Genomic DNA, 14,023 nt, shown 5'->3' with positions numbered 1-14,023 from the left:
TAGAAAAGAGAGACACAAAGGCCATCAGTTATTCTGCCATTCCATGGGGCCCAGGCAGAGTGGACATTAAGAAGAGGCTAGGCCTTCTCATCACCACACACTGAGGACTTTCTCTCTCTCTCATGCTTTTTCATCAAAGGCTGACATCTGACTTCTGTCCTCACTTTCATCCACAGACACAGAGCTGCGTAAGACGACCCCGCTTCGGCACAGCTGTCCCGACAGCACTTTCTTCACAGACCAGGCCGTGAACTCGCACCTCCAACGGTTTTCCGCACCGCGCCCACTAATGTCGACCTCTGGAACACTGAAAGCTTTCAAACCTTCAGCCGACCACTCCCAAAAGTATGGTAAACCTCATGTGGACCTGCCAACAACATCAAACTTAGGGCAAGAATGCAGTCGCTATAAAAATCAAAAGTGAAACAGCTGCAGAACAAAGTCAATGTCCAGGTGGCAACAAAGCAGCAAGTTGAAATGTGCCAGACTTGGGTGACTCACAACCTTGGCTTCTTTCAATGACTAAGACCACATCTTCAGAGCCAACTTCCATTAAAGACCACCATTGTTACATAAGCTTCCCTCATTCCCAATGAAAAAAAAAAAAAAAAAAAAAAAAAAAAAAATGCACAGTGGCAAAAGTAACAGCCCGGAGGGCATGTATGCCTCGGCTCAGATAACAATCTCAAAGTCTGCAAATCCCACAAGGGTTAGATTCAGACAAAGCTCTCACAGCTAAATCAGACAAACACACACAGTTGAGAACAAAAAGAAGAGGATGTGGAAATGCTGTACGATCAGGAAGTGGGATGTGTGAGGAAGAACATTCTGTAACCTGAAATTAATCCAGTGTACATTTTATTTCATGGATTGTGTGTCATGAGGCATGTAAAAAATAAGATGGAACCACTGTCCTTCATAAAATGGAATTAACTCAAATTGCCCATGAAAAAAAAAAAAAATCCCATATTTCAAAACCAATAAGAGCAATTGTGAAATACCTTGTATAATAATAATAATAATAATAATAATAATATTATTATATTATTATTATTATTATATATAAAATATTACTGTAATATATAAATTACAGTAATGTTTTATAATAATAATATTATTATTATTATTTTTATATATTATTGTTTTTATTTTATTTTGGAAATTTGTAAAAATCTTAAATGGCTCCTCTAAACAATTAAGCGATAGTTTACATAAACTTATGTTTGTTTTTGTCCCAATGTATTAAAACAAAAAAAAAAACCCTATTGCTTCCAAGTAAATTTTAGGAGTCTTTCTATTAGATAAGTTACCTGGAAATACTGGATTTATGCCATCTAATCCATCATCAAAAATATTAAATCACACTTTTTTGTTTGAAAAATTTTTAGGTGCACAATCTATAATTTGGAAAGTAATAATTATTAAATAAATGTGATGTTCACTCAGCCTGCCAGATCTGCATAAACTGACAAACAGTGGCAACATTCTCTGTATCATGTATAATATAGAATATAGAAATGCTGGATTTTAATTGTTTTGTTTTTTCCACTGTTGTATGTTACTATGATACATCCATTACCAAAAATATTACCAGTCTTTTGTCTAAAACTATTAAATTGCACACTACATATAATTTGAAAGGCGCATATTATAAAAAGACAAATGGGATGTTTTCTCAGTTTGTCGGATCTGCATAAATTGACAAGCGGTGGCAATGCTTTGATTTTATGCATGTTAGTTTAAAGCGACTACGATAGATCAGTTGAGGCGTCCGATCGCGGTTAAACGCTTTGGCACTTCAGTATTGGATCGAAGATGGGCGGGTTTTAGCTGTATTTTCCGTGCTGGCTACAGCCAACAGAAAAAAGAAAGTGCGAAACAGTCTGAATTTATGCGTTCCCAAAAAAGGGCCACGGGTAGAGAGAACTGATCAACCGTAAAACCTTTGTCTTGTGGTTTTTGGGCAAGACCAGATTTGTCACATCTGCGCAGCTCATTCAAAAGAAGCAGAATTACAGGATGTGTGGTGACTTAATAAGACCAGGGAAAATAGATATTTTGCCTTCCCTTAGATGCTGAAATTTCTCTGGGGGGCAGGCTTCCACGAGGGCGATTCTCTTCTTTGTTTAGAGAACCAACTTCTTTCAGGCCAGTTGCTAGTTTAATCAACTGAAAATTAAAAAGCACAGCGCAAACCAAATATGCTGGCAAGGGCCTCGTTCATTCACAAGGGTTGGCTAGATAACACATGGGGGCCATATGGGTGAATGCTAAAAAGAGTTAGCTTACATCTGGGTTGACTCTTTCAATACCATCCCAGTTTCCAAATGTTCTCGAAAACTGCAGAAAAAAAAAAAGCCCCAATCCAACATAGCGGGCCAGCCACAGGATTGCATGTGAATGCTGCATACAAATATTAAAGATGGAAGAAATGAATGAGAAAAGAAACCTGATAGTGTGGACTTTTGTGTTTCTGAGCCAGACTTTGTCGATTGCACCGTTCTGTGATCTCTCCGACAAGCGGTCACTTGCAAACTGTTCTTGATAAAAACAAAGCACAGACCTTCTAAGAAAAAAGCCAGAAAGCGCCACCCAATGCCACAAGCCACACATCAGTCTACAGGAAAAGGGATGTAATGGAGTCCTTAAACGGAGTTAGGAAAGAAAAATGACTCGTCACAACAATTCATCAGTAATGTTCGGAGAAACCCTGTAATGTTAGCACACACTAGCATGATGCAAACAACAGCGCTTTCATAATACAGCAGTGAATGGTTGATTGGTGAACCTCAAAGTGGCCTTTAGGATTAGTCTTGTGTTTTTTCTGGATTGCCAGAAGCACATTAGAAAATATGGGGAATTGATCCACATCATCATTACTCAATTAGACCAGAGGTATGGAAGAGGCTCTTACCATTGTTCAGATGTGCGCCGTTTCATTCTCTGGCCTGTACCTACAGGAAATCGTAGCTTTTAATTACCAGGACTATTGCTTCCAAAAAAACACCTAAGTCCATCTCTGGTCTTAGATTGTCAATGTAGAACCAACAAAACAGTTTGTTGGCCTATTTAGTATACATCAACATTGTTCATTAAAGGAACAGTTCATCCAATAATGATAATCACATCATTTTCATGCTTTGTTTTCAAATGTTTCCGACTTTCTTTCTTTCACTGAACAGAAAGGGAGAATTATCAATAATGCGTTGTTCAGTTATTCAGGTTAATTCTAGGAATTGGATTAAGCAGTTGAAAATTCTCTCACAAATTGATATGTATGGACTGCACTTTAAAAGAGAACTTTGTCATTTAGTAACTGACAGACCTTACTTAGGCTATTCATTCCCCAAAATTCACCTTTCATGTTCTTAAAGAAAAAAAAGCCATATCCATTTGGAAAAACATGAGTTTTCATTTTTGTGTGAACTATCTCCTTAACTTGTCCCATCATACACAGCTCAGAAATTAAATTTGCTTAGACGTAAAAGCCAAATATACATTGAATTGTTAAATGTACAAAAAGCACATCACTAATGCATTTCTAAAAGGGCAAATAGAAAAGTTAGCAGCACTGATGGAAGCATGTGGACTTTCAAAACAGACTAATCCTAAAGACTTAATTGTGAGGAAGATGGAAGATGGAGTGGTGGGAGAGTGTACACATTACGTAGCATTTGCAAAATTTACAGATTAAAGAAACGTACAGAACATTAAAACCTGCAGACATGTGGATTTTCAGGCAACCAAAAAAAGATTTAAATTCATGAATATTTCACGCCGACTATAAAAAACAGCCTTTTTATGATTGAAACTGACTGTGTGAAAGCATACCTAGGAATGCCCTATCCCAACATTAACCACTTTACACGCCCGTATTTACAAACTAGTTAGCATAAAGCTAAGTTAGTCGCATATACATTAATGAAACGTGACAAATTATAGCAGGGGTAGGAGGTTTTGGGAGTCTTACCTGGAAGCAGGTTCCTGGATCTTTTCCCTCTTCCGCTTCTTTTTTCCCCTATATAAAATAATGAATGAATATTTCAACATCACGTCTGCTGTTTGTTGATTTAATTCAACATGTATTAGAATTAGAAAATTGAACATTTTCCCTTCACATCATCAAAATAAAATGAAAAAATTCAATAAAATGGAATGGCTTCAATCACATCACCAAAATGAAATCCTGAAACTCTTTTCTAAATTAAATCCTGGATTGTGTGGCCTGATCACCAATCGGAAGAGTTTAAACAAGAATAAAACATCTGCCCCTGCTCCAATTGACACGACAAACACTCCTCTAGAGTGAGAAGTCTGAGACTGCTTTAAGATTTGTAGCTTACCCAAAATCCCCTGGCAGGATGACTATAGGTATAGATAAGCGCCGCTACTGTCATTTTGCAGTCCAATATGAGCCACGCTTTGGTTGCCTGCTGTAAAGTCTGATAATCCACTTATTCAGTCACTAATCTATGTATTCCTAGCCCTGGCTGACAGAACCAAGAAGCCCAGAGCAGTAGAACGTCGATGACAGAGCATGGATACGCTCAGAATCCTCAGCACTGTAAATACAAGTGTGCTCCCACCACTAATATATAAGTGGAGATGAAAGTTCATCTGTCTTTGAAGTGTTTCGTTTTAGCCCTGTTGCCTTTCCATTTGGTGATTTAGTGTAGAAGCCAGGTTTTAGTTTGTAGCACATCCTGGCACTCTCATATTGAGTGAGGTTTATGCCAGTTAAAACTTAGGCGTCCAAAGTTGTCATCACAACATAAATTTTGGATGTGAATTCTACAAGCCAACTGCCTTGATATCTGCCACATTTGTATAAAATAAAGGACTAATTGCATAAATGTAATAATATTGAGTTAACGGGTTAGCAATATGTCTCTTCTGGAAAACCTAACCAGCATGTAGGAGTTTAGTGATTGTGTCTGAAGGCAGTTACTCATTAAAATAAAGAAGCTTTAATGGCCATTCACACCCATCACACACGAACTTTCAAATAGAATAGAATGATCATAAGGTAAGTAATCGACAGTCCATAAGCAGAAGAAATCGAACAAAAATTTGTCATTTAAAATTTTTAGTATAATAGCATCGATTTATGTAAGAACATATTTTCACAATTTCTTGCGTGCTCATGTTTCTGAGCCTCACTTACGAACTGCGCGAGTCATTCTTATGCAATTTACAAAGAAGCATTGAAAAACAAGTTACAAATGCTGCTTCACTTTATTTCACGAATCACTCAAAGTATTTTTACGTAAATTGGCACAATGCAGGCGTTTGTGCAGATTTTTGGCAAAATTCTGTGTGTACATTTTTCAAGAACAAATTAATGTAAATCAGTCATTACAGAATCTTGATCGAGACAGAAATTCCAGTCCGCTTTGTATTTAAAACCCTTTTATGAAATTCGAATCAACAAATTCTATGCAATTTGCTTTTATGAGCCACTTACTCTAATCTGTGCAGCTAATGAAGCCCAATGTATTTGTTATCCAACAAATATAAACAGAAAACGATTTCTCTCAAACGTTGTGTCAGCATATTATAAACATTTAATAGATTTCTTTTCTGTTTTACACAAAGAATGGTAGTAACCAAACAATTGATGAGTACCCCACCCCAAAAAAAAAATACTCGGCTACGTTCTCAACTGTTTAGTTAATAACCTTCTTCAAAATATTTTTTTTGTTCAACAGAAAATGGAAACCAATAGCAAGTTTGAAGCTATTGGATTGTGAGTAAATTGTGACAGAATTGTCATTTTTGGGTGAAACGCCCAATTATTTCTAGCTTTATGTGAATACTTTTGTTCTACACCTTGGTCACTCAGACTTCAAGCAAATACCCTTTAGACTTTTCTGACACAACCTCAAACTCACATTTTTATAAGGTAATCATCTGGACTACTAAGCAAACAGCAATACGCATATATTTTCCACTTTTAAAGAGAAGCATTATATTTACTCTCATGCAATCAACACATGGCTGACACCAACTCTCACTCTCAGGCAGTGTATGTTAGTGTAGACACTTACATAATTGTCTCTCAGCAGACCATCCTGGATTAAAGCTGCATATGGAGCTGCCGTTCCTTGGCAGGGCTAATTCATAATACTTAGCTTGCTCTCCCGAGATAAAGCATGCCACTGTTCGGTGCAGAGGGAGATTAGAGAGGGAAAGAAAGTAGTCAATTACTGACATGCACTTTTAGTTTCCTTCCAAAGCGCATTGCTGGCGTATTGCTAAAAATCCTTATTAACTCTCAAACATTGAGTGCGTGTGCGTGTGTGTGTAGTGACGGTAAATGTGTGGAGTGCATGTGCCGCGTGCCTGGGGTGGAATGGAACATGATGAAGAGATTAACATATGCAGCGATGAGAGAAAGGAAGGAGAAAAAAACGAAACTTTGATTTCATATCAAAACACTGGTTCCAATTTAGTGTGGCGCTTTACTTCAAACCATGTCAGGGTGCTAATTACACACTGCCGCCAAAAGCGGTCCTTTGCTGTGGCTGGTACTTCTCGAACCGCAGAGGCTTTGGTTAAAGCATTAAATATGTTTGACGGTCCCCCGCGCGCCAATTCCAAAATGGAGCGTTAAAGGCGCTACCTGCCCAGATTTCTGATTTCCGTCAGCTTGTGTGTGTACTTGTAAAATTGAGTTGCTAACTACAATAGACCCAGCTGTGCAAGTAGATCGGTGAGATGGATACGCACCCTCCGCTCGAGGATCTGATTGATGTGGCGCTCTCCTTCAACGTGCATTCGGCCACCACATTGGTACGCATCTCTTTCATATACAGCATAGAAAGCGTTTGGGGTTTCTTGATGTGAGAGTCTTTTAGGCTCCTGCTCCTTTCTCTGCTCGTGCTGAGGTTTCCTGGGAGGAAAGAGTTAAAAAAAAAAAAAAAAAAAAAAACATAGGAAGAATTATTCGAGTGATACAGGGGAAATACAAAGAGGGAGCGCTCAGAGGGTGGTGCTGAAAGCGGCTGCCAAAGCGCGCCCGCTGGAGTGTGAGGCGCGAATGTCTGATTCCAGCCGCCAGTCGGAGGGCTGCATGAGAGAACAAATCTGGGAGCCAGTGCAGCAGAAGAAGCTAGCAGTGCTTTTAATTATGTCCAGTTGGGTGCTTTCATGCAAAGAGATTACTTCACCAGTAATGGCAACCAAACCTTCATATTCCCTCCAACTCTGTGACTCAAGACCTACAGCTCCCAGTATTTCACTCCCGTTGGTGACCTGGACCTGATAACTCAAACCCGACTGCATGGCTCCTGAAGTGGTCTAATTTAGATGAAAATAATAAATGTTTCACAGCAGATACTTTGTGTTATGACTTCATGCGGATAGATTGCAGATGACAAATTTCAAGAGAATTGTGTCTAAATAAATGAAAAAGTCAAAACACTAAAACTGAAAATCATGATGAAACAGAAGTAGTGAGAATTTTATTATTTATTTTTTTTTTTTTTTAAATGTAGGGCCGGAACTTGGTTTTAATGCATCATTTTTGTTGACTGGATTTTGAGATGAGGGCACTGTACTCAAAAAAGTGGACGCGAGAGCGTACATAAACTTGCAAAGTGATTGAGAAGTCTGCATGTCATCAATGAGGAAGTGTCATGTTTACTGGTAAGTCAGTTTTGAGCATTTTAGTAAACTTAAGTCAAAAATGAAACATGCACAGATTAATTAATGTTAAGTTAACCATATTATTAGATAATGGAGCACAAATAATCGATATCAGCTCAAAAATCTAATAATGACAGCAGGAAGGGTAAACATATTTGCTGTGAGGGAAAATAAGCATAATATTGTATATTTAGCATGCTCTAGAAACGCTAAGCAGTTCACTAAATGGGATACTCACATGTGCATCAGGTCTGTGTCGTACTGTGGTTCGAAGTGTTTCACCCATGTGGTTGACAATGGCAGGATGGGGGATTCCTGTGGCATGGGGTCCAGGAGGGCCTGGTACCATGTGATGAGAGAACCTGAGATCAGAAACAATAATGTATTGTGGTTAATCAGTCGATTCACTATCCAGATTATTAGGTTGCTATTAGTTCACGCTAAAAAATAATAAAATTCAATTCAATTTTTAAAAATGTAGTTTTTGGATTATATGGCCTAATCATCGATAAATTAATTAAATAATTGATTGATTAATACAATTCTAAATGCATCTTCCCAGTTCTTCTGGATATAATATCAATTTATGTAGTAATTTTATTGTTTCAACTCAAACAAGTAGCTCCAGTACATCCTGATCTGCCGATGAGCACTCAAACCCATTCTTTTCAAGATTGTCCAGCAAAAGCGTTCTCTAATTGTAACCGTTTGGCCGTGTGCGCTCACCATCCCAGCCGGAGGAGTCATCTGTGCGACTCCTGGGAGAGAGGGTAGAAATTAGAGATATCCGGTCAGGACTGATGCCTGGGCATACCTGCATACAAGGATTCAAGAAGGAAGCGGATGAGGAAAAAGCAACGATGGCGCGTGTGGTATCAGATAGACACATCTGAGCAACAACGGTGTGGCATCTGGCGGTCAGGCCCCTCACAGTCCGAGAATGCGGTACGCCAGCGGATCACGGCAGGATGATGCGGGAATAACTTTACGCTGTTCTAATAAAGCCCACTTTGAAGTATGATTCACATGTGCCCATGGATGTCAGTGTGGCCTGCAGTACTAAACTTCTCCTTCACTCCAAACATACCGCGAGTACTGCGCTCTACTTGCTCGCACGGCTGAACCAAGGTCAGGGCTGTGTTTGTGTATAAAGCCGTAAATCGAGGAGGAAGAAAGTGATAAGGCCCTAGGAGCTAAATTAGAAGCTGTCAAAAGGCGTCCAGCGTGCAACAACAAAGCCCTAGAGATACCTTACACACACAGCAAGAACGTGCAGTTTAAAAACAGCCCTTCCATCTCCAAGCATCATCATTTTCCTCTCCATTGATTCACACGTGTACAGAAAAGGGAGCGAAATGGGTACTTAATTATTGCGTTAACCACTGGCCAACAACATTTCTCCTCCTGCACAGCCTAGATTGACCTCAGCGGAAAAGAGGGAAATCATTTCTACAGGATGAAGATTTCCAGATAGACATTTGTTTTTCTTTGAAATAATACACCTGCAGAACCAGGAATGTGTGTTTAAGTGGTAAACAAGAGTCCCGTTTTGATTTTCACGTCGACCCGAGTAGTGAAATCTTAGAAAAGGCTACTCTAGAGCAAGTGTTTTATTTTCAATTCATACCCCTCAGCATATTATGTCTGATGAATAGGTGACTCCATATTGTGTTTGTGTAGAAACTGGAGCAAGTTTTGGATCACTGGCCAATCTCACTATTGGCGTGCGGCCTCCATTTCAGGCTAGCTATATCTCTCCAGACCTCCTCTGCTTCATCACATCCTGTCTGCCCACTCCTCATGGTCGGCCACAGAGGTGATAAGCCTGCCAGGAGCGCATATGGAGTTAGGTTCGCGATGCAACAACACCTGCAAAAACCTCCCGCCCCTTGCAACTTTGCTTACCTCTTTTAGCAGCTTGAGAAATAAGTTTCTAGTCAAGAAATGACTGTTAAGCTTATTATAGTGCAAGTATATAAGCTTGTGTCTCTTGAGGATCAATGATAATAGAAAAGAGTGCACAGAAACACTGAAATAACATTAAAACATGAAAGAAAGAGTCACCAAAAATAAACATTCCTGCTCCAGCCTCTCATTGTCTATAGCAAACTGCCATTTAATTCTTCTGTGGAGCAGAAAAAGAACATATTTTGGAGAATAAGCAATTTTGGGTCACCATTGGCTTCCATTATATTGACAAAAAATGCTGATATATTGCATAATATATTTCACAGACATAAGTCCATACAGAGTATGAAAGACACAGAAGAACAATAAAATTAGAGATATTTAATTTTAGAGGGTGAAAAGTTTGACCTATACTGTATCTGGTTTCCGATGCCCGAATTAAAAGATTAATCTCACAAATCTGACTTTCTTCTGTCAATGCAAAAGTTTCCATCTACATAATTCAGACTTTTCTTCATCACAATTGTAGAGATTTGGAAGCTTAATCATAAGTTTAATTAGGACATTTAAATTACTTTTTATAAACATGCATGGGACAAAAGAAAACATTGGTAAGGTGCATCTTGAGGACAAAGCACAGCACTGATAAGTTTCAAAATCAGTCATTGCAAGTTTCTTCTTTCCAGCTACAGAAAGAGCTCAGACTTACAGTTTAATCTAGGACTAGTCTTAGAGAGTCTTGTCACGACAAACCGCCAGGGTTAAAAGTCAGATTAAGTGACTAGACATTCCATAATAGTGGGTATAAAGTCAGAACTGAGAGATGTAAAGTACATGATTCTGAGAACACGTTATAAAAAGTCATAATTGACTTTGTAATCACACAATTGAAGTTTGGATTTGGTTCCTGAGAGTTGCAATTCCAAACTTTATAATTTAAGTTTTATATTTAAATATCTGTTTTCCCGACCAATGGCAGTGTATGTCATGTGATTTTAAATGACTTTAATGGTTTGTGGTTTATACGACGTGTTTTACCTTGTAGCCGTTGATGTCTTATGGGTGGGTGTCGAGTGTGGGCCGGGGCGAAGTGCTCGTCGCTGTATGTGATCAGAGGGGTGAGGTGAACGGCATGGGACAGCTGGACCACCGGCACTATTTGACTACGCAAAACACAAAGGAAAAAAAGCGTGACCAAGGCATTTCAAGCTCATAACGATAGGTAACGACACTAGAGTTGAGCACCTCACCGGTGATGATGAGGTGAATTGTGTACTGCAGGATTTTGGGGCAGAACCGAAGAAAGGGAATAAAGAGGGGTTGGGAGAGACAGAGCGTGGGTTAGAGGAGGAGAGAATGAGAAACAGGGGAGGGAGGAGAGGGAACGCCACAGGGCAGAGCAGACCAGAGGTCTCGGGGCTGAAGATCAAAGGGAATCATTAGCCAGTGAATAAAGGGAGTTCATTACAGAGCCCCGACCGTCTGCGGTGGAGACCCAAAGCAGGGTTAATCACGTCAGCAGCGGACTCAGCACACACACGCACACACACAGATCAGGCTGACTCACAAGCAATGCTCTCGACTCTCAAAGCACATCAAAGTACACAGTGAATTTCCGAGACATGCTGCAATTTCTTAGATAATTGACTCTCACAGCTACCGATGATCTATTTTTGCCGTGTCTAAAATAGTGACTTTGCACTTACATTTAGCCTAAAGTGAAGGCGGGAGCTTTGGATCAATTTAATCATCAGAGTGAAAACTCATTTATCACGAATCATCTCAGCTGAAAGGAATTAGATGGTGCATTAAAACATGTTAAGCACTTAAAATACATCAAATAACATTTCTAATCGATCAATCAAAAATATGGTTGCATTCTCTCTATGTTTAATTTGAGGGTACTGAAATAAACTAAAACTACACAGACTAAAAACCACCAAAAAAACCCCAAAATGACTAAAACTTATGAAAATAAACAGAAAATAATAGATAATATAAATAAAAAACTATAATAATGTATGATACTAAAATAACACTGGTGTAGCTAGGATGAAAAACAGCAATAAAGTTTGCAAGAAAAATATGGTTAGCCAGTTTATGAGTAGGCAAGCCTATTTGCAGTTGAATAGTGTGAGTAGCATGAGAACAATGAAATACACATTTAATGCACAGCCTTTGCAGTTCATTTTTAGTGCACTAGTGAGCAATTGTTAGGAAAAGCAAAATGAGAAAATGGAAAGTACCTAATAAATCTGATTTAGTCTGACCAGAAGTCACTTGAACACACATAGAAATTTTTCATTGAGAGTAGGGAAATTCCCAGGAAGACTTGAAAGCAGCTTATGTAGTCGGAAACCATGAGCATTAAAAAAATGATCAAATGTCCCTGTGAAATCAATCTAATGCAAAAAAATCAGTTTTGATTGCAGGCTGTTCCTGAGGTTCAGCTGTTTTTGAATGTTCAAAACACGACTCAGAGGACGAGTAGGCGGCCCACCGTGCCACAGGCAAAACTCCAGGCATGAATGAGCGGTTTGTCCTAATTTGGGAGCAAAAGGTTGCTGTTTCCGAGCAGCTAATTGGCCAGAGAGCAGGTGTATGGTGCATTTCCTCGGCAGACGTACTGCTGTAAAACCACGGGCGGGAGGAGTGTGTGCAGAGTGCGCGCTTGGGAGGGGCGTTATTTCCAGAGTCTCTCAGACACGAGACAGAAGCCGAGAGGAGGAGGACGGTGATATGAATGGCATTCTCTGGAAAGATCTGAGCTTTGATAACTTTCAGCAACACTCCGAGAAACGCCTACATTTCCCCACAAAGCATTTTTAAGTTCTTGGGATGATCACTTGTTGTATATTTTTTTGATGTATTTATTGTTCAAAATGTAAGTTATGTTCCTGGATCCTTCGTTGGTTCTGGAAAAACAAACATAGTCCTAACCTATCCTACCCCCAAACCCTATAAGCCCAAACAATATTTTAAAAGCAAGGTTTATAGTGTTATTTAAACCCCAAGACCCAAACAGTTCCCTAAAATATGCTGGGAATGTTGTTCCAAGACCAACAGGACGTTCTTCCAAAGAGCATGTCGTATTTGGCAAAATTAACTAGGGGTGTAGCAAGCTATTATAATTAACCACTTTCCAAAAGGTTATTCCACCTGCTTTTGGGTAATAACTTAAGCTTATATATGTTTTGCTTTGCTTCACTTCAGTGCAAAGGAAACAAATTGTATCAGCGGGAATATCCGTTTTGAGACAGAACAATCCTCTGCCAGCGGTCACATCTGCAGTCAATCGGACAAACTCAAAAGTTATTGGGCGAACATTATATACCTAATTAATATTCGCGAGTCATACTGGCGAATTATTATGATGGGTCAGACTCTGAGCCACAAAAATGTTGATTGATGCCGATGGAAGGCAGATGATTAATTGTATAAACTACTTGTGATTAATGATGGATGATTTAAAAAAAAAAAATAATGATTCAAATGAAAAAATAAAATAGTTGTATGCAGAAAAATGTAAACAATATTAGACCGTTAACAATAATAAAATAAAACCTCTGTTGATGTTTTACAATAAAACATCACAAATAAATAACATTTATTTTAATTATTACTTTTTTTTTACTAAAGTAACCTATTAGTAGTTCAAATTCCAGTATGTGGTTTAAATAGTTCAACTCTTAGTCAGGAGTGGTGGCTAATCTGGACAAGTAGTTTTATAAAGGGTCTTATCCTACCTTAAGAAACCTTATCCCTAGCTAAGCCTCATTACTAATATGTGACTGCAGGGCAGTAGCGGCTGAAAGGCCCTCACTGGAAGACTGCATGATAGCATCCTTACCCCTCTTCATTTCGCCTCTCAGCTCTTATTGGCTTTCCTCTGGGAGAGATTAAGGGCAGGCATATTTTTCATTTAAGCCCCTAGTCTCTGTCTCCGAGTAAAGGAAAAGAGATAGAAACAGGAAGAACTTAAAACGGTTGATTAGCGTTAAAGGAGGAGTCCACGCGGGCATCATACAAAAGACACCGCGACTCTCCCGGTACGTCAGTACAGGGTTCTTGACTTTATGGCAGCCATGAAGTGGGGACGGCGCCAGCGTTCCACCTTATTCGATCAGGGGCCTCTTGCAAATTCCTCTCGGTCGCAGCCATCAGAGCCCATTTCTCTCAACTATCAACCACTGCCATTCGGTGCATTGCATGAAGCTGAAATTCCAGCAGGAACCTCGAGACCGTGCCAATTTGCGAGGGCCCCTGGAGGCACAACCTCGATAAAAAAAAAGTATATAAAAAAAAAAAAAAAAAGAAAAAAAAAAAAAAAAAAGCATTTGCTCTTCCGGAATAAGGCAAGAAAATAAGCTGTCACATTTAAAATACATTCAGCTTTTTAAAAATGCTTAGTTTGCCTTTAGCTAAATGCAGAGAGGGTTTGGTGCTTTTGGCTTTCCGCGGTTTAAGA

The 14,023-nt window shown here is 39.1% G+C and overlaps 1 pseudogene; it reads right to left on the bottom strand.

Moving 5' to 3' along the window:
* Nucleotides 1–6,076: 6,076 nt before the first annotated feature.
* LOC122349009 lies at nucleotides 6,077–11,179 on the bottom strand (annotated as a pseudogene).
* Nucleotides 11,180–14,023: the final 2,844 nt, after the last annotated feature.

This window comes from Puntigrus tetrazona, chromosome 1, assembly GCF_018831695.1.
Source record: "Puntigrus tetrazona isolate hp1 chromosome 1, ASM1883169v1, whole genome shotgun sequence".
NCBI lineage: Eukaryota > Metazoa > Chordata > Actinopteri > Cypriniformes > Cyprinidae > Puntigrus > Puntigrus tetrazona.
The sequence above is the reverse complement of the archived record's forward strand: the minus strand, read 5'-3'. Positions and strand labels throughout refer to the sequence as shown.